Source organism: Schistocerca cancellata, chromosome 9, assembly GCF_023864275.1.
Source record: "Schistocerca cancellata isolate TAMUIC-IGC-003103 chromosome 9, iqSchCanc2.1, whole genome shotgun sequence".
Classification (NCBI taxonomy): domain Eukaryota; kingdom Metazoa; phylum Arthropoda; class Insecta; order Orthoptera; family Acrididae; genus Schistocerca; species Schistocerca cancellata.
This window is the reverse complement of record NC_064634.1, coordinates 357,277,344-357,285,618: the sequence shown is the minus strand read 5'-3', so window position 1 is coordinate 357,285,618 and position 8,275 is coordinate 357,277,344. Positions and strand designations below refer to the sequence as shown.

Here is an 8,275-nt window from a genome sequence, read left to right as displayed (position 1 = left end):
ACGTTTCCCTCCTATCACACAACGATGCTTGAACAATATAGTTACCCATTCTAACCAAGCGTCTCAGAAACCACAAGATTTGCTACAGATGAGAACTTTTAATGTGAATGTAGCAAACACTATATACAACTTTTATTGCAATACTAACAACAGACCTGAAGATAATTTTTTAATATGACGAACACAGTTCTCTCCGACCGAATACTCGAAAACTAGTTGTATCAACCTTCCACTCACGGAATAAACAAGCAAAAAATTACGACTCTAACATCACATGTAGAGATCAGACTCTCCAATACTGCAGCACTCCAAAATACATGCAAAACCCATTTCCGGAACGTGGCAGCTGAAATCAAAACTCTGAACAATATGCTCCAGAAATAAACAGGAACCTCCTGGGGTGGCATTTCAACAGTTCTCAGATGTTCAGCCGTAGCTCTTTCATCCTCAATCGCAGGGTACTGACGCTCCACCTTCCTAAATAGTTCGCACACTAAAATAATTGACACTCTGCTCAATAAGGTCTTTCGCCTCATCACGGAACGTATTCGTCCCACAGACACACTACCGGTACTTGGTAATATTCCCCGACCATTCAGTAAATGAGTCGTTGCAGAACGTGTGGACAAGAATAATAAAAAAGAATAAAAATAAAATAAACTGAATTACCAATTCATTCAGAATAATCATTATCGGAACCGCAGCGACTGAGGTCTGGGACACCATCACGGAGCACAGTAATCAGTTTGGAGAAGAGTCATTTCAACATGCATGATGACTGGAACAATTACAGGCAGGAGCATACTTCTTTGATGCATCATTAACTAAGTAAAACTCCCTGGGAACGACGTGCTGCTTTCCATCTCCCCCAAGACACTGATGCATACTGCATCGTATCATAACTGGCAGTGGCAGTTGCGGAGCTTTGCTGCACCAATGGGGATGGAAGTTTTCTCCTCAACGTGACTGCAACAAAAATCAGCAAACATTACATCATACAGTATTTGAATGTTTCCTCACAGCATTCAAAGGGTCAATGGAAGCCTTCACAATTTGTCCGACTGGATTTCAAACCTGGGCCTTGAACTGTGAACCCATTACGAACTAGGGATAGTGTGTATCTGTGTAGAAATGTGCGTATTTGTTGTAAATAGTTGTCTAGTACTTTTTCATCTCCTCATGCGATAAATAAATAAATAATATTAACTACTTCTAAAACGATAGTAACTCATATTTGTTCCTGTTTAATACAGGACGACGTTCCAAGGCCTTTAATTCAGGACCACTGTTTACATTGTGCGCTTGTTATCAGTGACGATCCTATAATCTGGTGATTGGAGGACGATGCAGGACGTGTTCACAAGTATCTGAATATCTACAGCAGTCATGGCAGTTACGTAACAGCGTATGGCTTCTGCTGCTGCTGCTGCTGCTACTACTACTACTACTACTACTACTACTACTTTTAATTTTCAAGGATAGACTAAGTTCTTAATTTCGTTTATAAATTCATGCGGCTTACTGCCTTATGCAAGTCTTTTCATAGGTGGCGTCTCTTGAGAAGCTTCTGTAACAGATGCAAAATCGTTTTTCGAACCAAGCTTTCGATCGTTGTAAATGCAATACGTTTCATTTTGTGTACTGGTCATTTGCTGTAAATAAGGCAGTGCTCGTCTATCTCACTCCAGAAATAAAACAGCAGTCAAAGCGATGGTCAGAAGGCAGTAGTCTCAAACCAAAAATGCGAAGTCCATTTCATCTGCTGTAGAGGTATTTTCTGGAATACAAATTGCATTCTTGTAGGATATTAGCTTGCAATAACTAGGCAATAACTAGGAAAGGTATGTTAGGATTCTTGACCACTTGGCGAAAAAATGCACGAAAACAGGCATGGATTGAAAACGAAAAGAAATCTTTTGTCAGAACAATAAACATGCCCTCAAAGGTGTTCGGCAATAGGAAAACCTGTTTTTGAAGTTCTGCACCTTCCGAGAACCCTTCCAATAAACCTAAATCTACCAGTTACCATCCATAATGACTTTACGTGATCGTTGCATTTCATCTTTTTTTTATGTAACCCATAAATATGTAAACGATGTGACGTACACCAGACGTTCGGGTCTGATCGTGTAACCGGATATCATTCGGGTTATTCCTCTGTGTTGTAGACATTATCTTTCAGTTATCCACACTTCAGAGATGTCTTTCAGTAGACCAAATGTGACTTCCGCCAAAGTCATCCAGCATTTCCTTACGACGATATTTTCCCATAAACATCAGCATCGTCTGTGAACACTTCGACAGTGGTGCTGGGCCCGATAAATCGTTTGTATATAATGAGAAGATTAGCGGGCCTATTTCCCTTCCTTGGGACGCGTCCAAATGTACTTTTTGTTGCACATTCGCGCTGCAGTGTAGAATAGCTAAACAGTCTTCGAGCCGATCGTATACCACCAATGATATTACGTATGAGTGTATCTTGTTATCAGTCGATAATACGTTTTTCAGACATCTAACAAGACAGAATGTAGCTGTTCAGATGCATCTTTTATTTGCATGTCGTGTGTGAATAATACGAGCTATGTTTCGCAGTAGTGGCCCTGTAATCATGCTGGTTCCTTGAGAGAAAGATGTAATCTTGAAGTTTCAAATATTCTGCAGTAGACAGACGTTAGCGACATGAAAGTGGCGGTTTGAAGAGGACTGGAAGAGGAAATATACTGCAACTAATAGAATCTTCAGTAAACATCAGTACTAATATTTCTAAGGTTGAACGAATAATACTCTCTGCAGCGGAGTGTGCCCTGATATGAAACTTCCTGACATTAAAACTGTGCGTGCGATCAGGACTCGAACCCGGGACCGTTTCGCGGGCAGGTGCTTTACCCACTGAGCTACCCAAATACGACTGAGGACCCACCCTCACACCTGTACGTCAAGGCAAATATCCCAGGTTCGCATCACGGTCCGGCACACAATTTTAATCTGCCGGGAAGTTACGTCTCTAATCTTGAACGAAAATACAAAGGCGTATTTTGGGAAGGTCTGTACGATGTATCAGAAAATAGATTGAATTTCGTCTTACAAGGAAAAATAACCAATTTCCCTCATATTTTATTAAGATAAAAGCATACTTAAAAGACAACAGCCCCAGAAATCGACCCCTCGCGCGAAAATTTTGGCCATAATTGTGACAGTACGGAGTCATGACCTTCTGCATGTACAGGTTTTAAACTCGCGCTGACCGGTTGCCTTCCAGTCGCTCCCACTACAGCAGCCCTTTAATGCCTGAGCCCGCAGCACTGTACAGCGTGAGTGACTACCAGAACCGTCCTATTCCCGGAATGTCGAATGCGTGAGGAGGGGAGGGGGTGGAGGGCCACGTCGTAAGATGTGTACTTCCCACACAGAGACGTACAGTATTAGTCGTATTTTAACAATATTCTCGCAATACACGTCTCAAAATCAAAATGAATAAACCTAAGCAACTGAAGGATTTACTAATTTTCGATTTACTGTTTAGTCAAGCAAGTCACTCTGAAGAACAGTGCTACTCCTGAAAATGTACGTCCGTTTAACGGTGTGACTTTTACAGTCCAAAGAAAAAACGCACAACACCGATGTTAATAATCAAATAGCGCTACGCTACTTCTGTAATGACACACTCATTTTTTTCATTCATTTATACTGTACTCGTGCATCGCAACACAAAAATGTTTAAAGCAGAGAGATCTGTGGCACAGCCACAGGTTACAAACCGCACAGTTTGGGGCAATGAACAAAACATGTTACCAACTCGAAGCAGTAGTGCACAACCTCTTACACACCAATATAGAGCATTAAGGGCTGACTGTGGCGCGGAGCAAGTGACAACCGGTAGGTGCGCATGTTTAAAAACTGAACTCTTAGGTGGTAACTGTGTACATCACAATTATGGTCCAAATTTTCGCACAGCATCGATTGCTGGGGATAATGTCTCCCTAGCGTGCTTTTTTCTTCATAAAATATGAGCTCAAGTTGATGATGTTTCCTTGTTATTAGAGCAGCGAAGAGATATGTAAATGCAGTAGGTTCATAAGCAAAAAAATAAGTATGAGAGGGTAATCGATTGCTGATTTCAGAATTTCAGATCAACATAATAAGAGACCTAAGCTTTCAACAGTGCTCTTTCAATTTTTGCTTGGTTTCAAATTGTGTAATCGGGTAGGTAGACGTATTCATATTCTGTCGTGAGTGTCGTTCTAAATAGGTTCGCTGTCATGGAGGAACGGTAGCTTGCTTTTGGCCGCACCTCCAAAGTTCATCCCTGGTGTTATGCCTTGAGAACTGAAATGATATTAAATCTTATAATTCCCTTTGAAGGATTTCCCTGTTTAATAACATAAAATATTTTCACACATAAATTTTGTGTGTGGAATTGCTGTTCCGTAGCGGTATTATCGAATAACAGACAGCGTTGCTCCGATATCAGTTAATTCTGCATTAACGAGATTCCGTCATCATATGTGGCGGGGTAATGTAACCAGTTTTTATGCTTGAGGCGGGTTACACATCCGTTAGAAATACTGAAACTCTCTCCCGGCCCGAAATGCTATACTATCTTTGATTTAACAGAAAACATTTAAATAACCCAAAAAGGTTATTGCTATCATTTACATGACTTCGGTAGATATGAAATTGTGTCGTTAGTCTTGCGAGCCTTGCTGCTTATTGTAAATAATTTATCATTTTCCGAAACTTGTACAATAGGTATACCGGAAAAGGAGGAGGAGGGACAGTTACGTAATTTCAACTGTCCGCCCTCAGAAAAGGAAAGCGGTGTGAGCGTGTGACGGACGGGGCCGAATGCGATAGTGAACCAATGCTGAGTCATTTGAGAGAAATTTAATCTGACGTCGCGTTTGATAGGACAAGACAAGACGTAGAAGAAATAACCCTTATCTACGAGAAGAACGACAGTTGTATGCAAGCTAATCTGGTATTTTAAATATTAATTACTATATTGAGTCTGCCAATAATCGTAGCCTGGCTAGCTCAGTCGGTAGAGCATGAGACTCTTAATCTCAGGGTCGTGGGTTCGAGCCCCACGTTGGGCGTAAAATTTTAACTTCGCGAAGAAAAATCTGCCGTAATTGCTCTGCTGGACTACAGTTCCAAATACAGTTTCCAAATTAATCCAGCTGAGAAAATCAGATGCCATTTTCGTTTCACGAATGGGTCAGTGAGGCAGACTGCCAAGAGCGACAGGTAACAGTCGTTGACCTATGCGCACCCCAATGAGACTTTCTGCGAGGTGGCTGATGTGGACTACTTGAATCAATAGAGATCAAATGACATCGACAAATTGTAACTGAGTGCTGACCGCTACCAATGTAAACTAGCAGATAACATCGTTCAGTGCAGAAGTGACTTTCTCGCTGGAGTGGTTTTAATGTAAACTTCAGTCCTGTTGGGAATGACGGGCTCGTTTTCGAACTGATGGGTTCGTTTGAGCCAAGGATTACTATTTTATGCTGTGATGACACTCTTTATTGTTTTATAAAATTGGTTTTTACTTACTTTAAATTACTATCTTATTTCTGGCTGGGACGTAAATAATTAAAATCGTAAATTCAATTTCTGCTGAGGAAAAAGCTTCCCAAAAAACCTCAGCAGAGTTTTGGTCGTTTCATTTCTGTTGATATTTCTGCATCTTTTTTCATTATTCATTCTTCATCATGTTCCTATGGATCATGTAGATGTTGTGTTTTTTCATATTGAAGTATTCCCGTTAAGTTACGTAGTCCGGGATAAATTATTTGGATCGCTCTTGTTATCGCGCCTGGCGGGTATGCGTATTTATACCTTGGAAAATTTAAATAGATTGGCGGCTGTCTTAAGAGTTGCGCTATTTTGGTTTCTACCGTAATTCTTGATACGCCAAACTTGGCTGTTAGTTGAATCAATCTTTGTTGTATTGGTTTAATGTTAGCTATTTGATATAGATCCTCTCTACTGGTGCTTGGTCTTGTTCGTACCGCTATCCGTAATATTCTACGTTCGGTACTAAGTATTTTAGGTGTATGTGCTTTTGAAGTTAACCACAGCGGTGCCGCATATTCCAGTATTGGTCGTATAAAACTGCCATGTGTATATGCAAGTGCATTTGTAGTTGCTCCATTAACTTTGCCAGTTATTAATTTAAGTAGTGACAGTCGTTTTCTTGCCTTCACTATCATTTCGGTTATTGCTGGTCTATAGGTCAGCGTGGAGTCAAATACTAGGCCAAGGTATTTTACTGTCTCTTTTGGTGTTATTTATCCCCCCCGCCCTATCGATACACAGATGTTCTGTATCTTGTTTGCATCGCGTTAAGTTTTTGTGGTGGAAAGCTATAAGCTGACTCTTTTCGGTGTTAGATCTTACTCGCCATTTTGCTAGCCAGGATTCCAAGGTATTAATGTCCTGAGAGATAAGCCGAAGTAATCATTCTGCTGTTGGTGAGTGACACCAGTACGCAGTGTCATCTGCATATAGAGCCAAATCTTCATTCGATTTACTGGGTGTTGGTTGTCTGTCGTATAAAGAGAATATAATAATGGGGACAAAATAGCTCCCCGCGGTACTCCCGCTTTTGGGAAAAGTGGTGTCGATTTCCTGTCGTTTACATACACCATAGTAGGCCTATCATCCAGACAATGTGATATAACTTTGACTAATTTATTGGGAAATTCCTTTTTTATTAGTTTATAATGTAGTCCAGGATGCCATACTTATCAAATGCTCGTTCTATGTCGAGCATTAAAGCTAGAGCACAATCTCCAAAATTTAGAGCCTGTGTAACGTTGCTTGCAATTCGAAGCATCGGATCCGTGGTTGAATGACCTTGCCGAAAACCTGCTTGAATCGAGGATATAAGTCCTTTTTTATCTATAAACTTCTGGATTCTCGCTCTTAGTATTGCGTCAAAAGCTTTGCCAATAACTGATAACAATGTTATTGGTCGATATGACTTACGGTCATTTGACGGTTTTCCTGGTTGTAAGATCATTATAAGCTTTGCTGTCCTCCATTGAAGAGGTATTCTTTGTTATTTTATAGCGTCGTTAAATAGATGTTGTAACGGTAGTATTAGTTCACCAGGTGCTTGTCGTAACATGTTTTTGGTTATGCCGTCAATAACTGGTGTGTTACTTTTGCCAGTGATGATGGCCGTTACTATTTCTTGCTGTGTTGTATCAGCCGTTAATAGTTTTTGATCTTCATTTAATTCACAATCTTCACGGTTTGCCACTTTTCATTGACTTGATTTTCATTGACTTGCTTTTCATGAATAGAATCGAAACGTTGCTCTTCTGGATGTTGATGAATACTGTCCAAAACGTTTCTAAAGATTTCAGCTTTACCTTTGTCATCAGCTATAAATTGCTCTCGTGTAATAAAGGGCGACTTTCTTTTGTGTTGTTACCCGTGATCTTTTTGAAAGTTTTCCAGAACAGAGTTGAGTTCGTCTGGTCCAATTTACACGTTTTGTTTATTCATTTTTGGGCCCGGAATTCCTTGAGTTGATTTCTGACCAGTGTGTTTAGTATATATTTGCTTGTAAAGGTTATACATTTTGCGTTTAATACTATTTAAAGCATAGGCACGAACTGTCTGTTTTACTGGAGTGATATTAATCTAAGGTGAACAGTCATGCACGCTTTTCTTATAAGATCAACGATTTTGTCATTTTAGTCATTTATGTCATTTTTTATTTGTAGTTTGATCGACCTCGTGCAGGAGAATGTGATTGTTTGAATTTTGTAGTATCTATTCTTTTTTGAGCTTGCTTTTGTTCTTCAGTTTGGGCAATGACTTTCAGTAGTGAAGTATCAAAAAATAATGGAAGATGGTCACTTCCAGCACCATATCCAATGCTTGTGTATAATTGATCTTAGAGTCATTTATTCATATGTTAAGAGCAGTAAACACAGTGTTGCCTGGTGTCCAAAGTTGGAAGGGTAGGAAAGTAGGCAATACCGATTGTCAGCGTTCGAGTTCAATCGATCCAGCTACTCACGCTGGCGAAAATCCTATTAGAGATACTAGAGTTACAGCCAAATGACACGCTACATAACAAAACAGAACTTCTTTTGTGGAAATTATTGTTTGAAGCCTTTTTATAGGCCTTCGATGAAATAGTTAAAAAAACGAAAAAGATTTACAATATTGTAATAAATAACTTAAGTAACTTCAGATGATGGATTTTCCTGAAAAACCTAGAAATGTTAAAGCATTTGTACAAGCTCGACTT

At 39.8% G+C, this 8,275-nt stretch overlaps 1 non-coding gene across 1 annotated transcript; it reads left to right on the top strand.

Annotated features, from left to right (window-relative positions):
• The first annotated feature begins 5,023 nt into the window (after nt 1-5,023).
• Nucleotides 5,024-5,096, top strand: Trnak-cuu (transfer RNA lysine (anticodon CUU)). Its single transcript has one exon. It is a non-coding gene; the product is annotated as a tRNA-Lys (tRNA).
• Nucleotides 5,097-8,275: the final 3,179 nt, after the last annotated feature.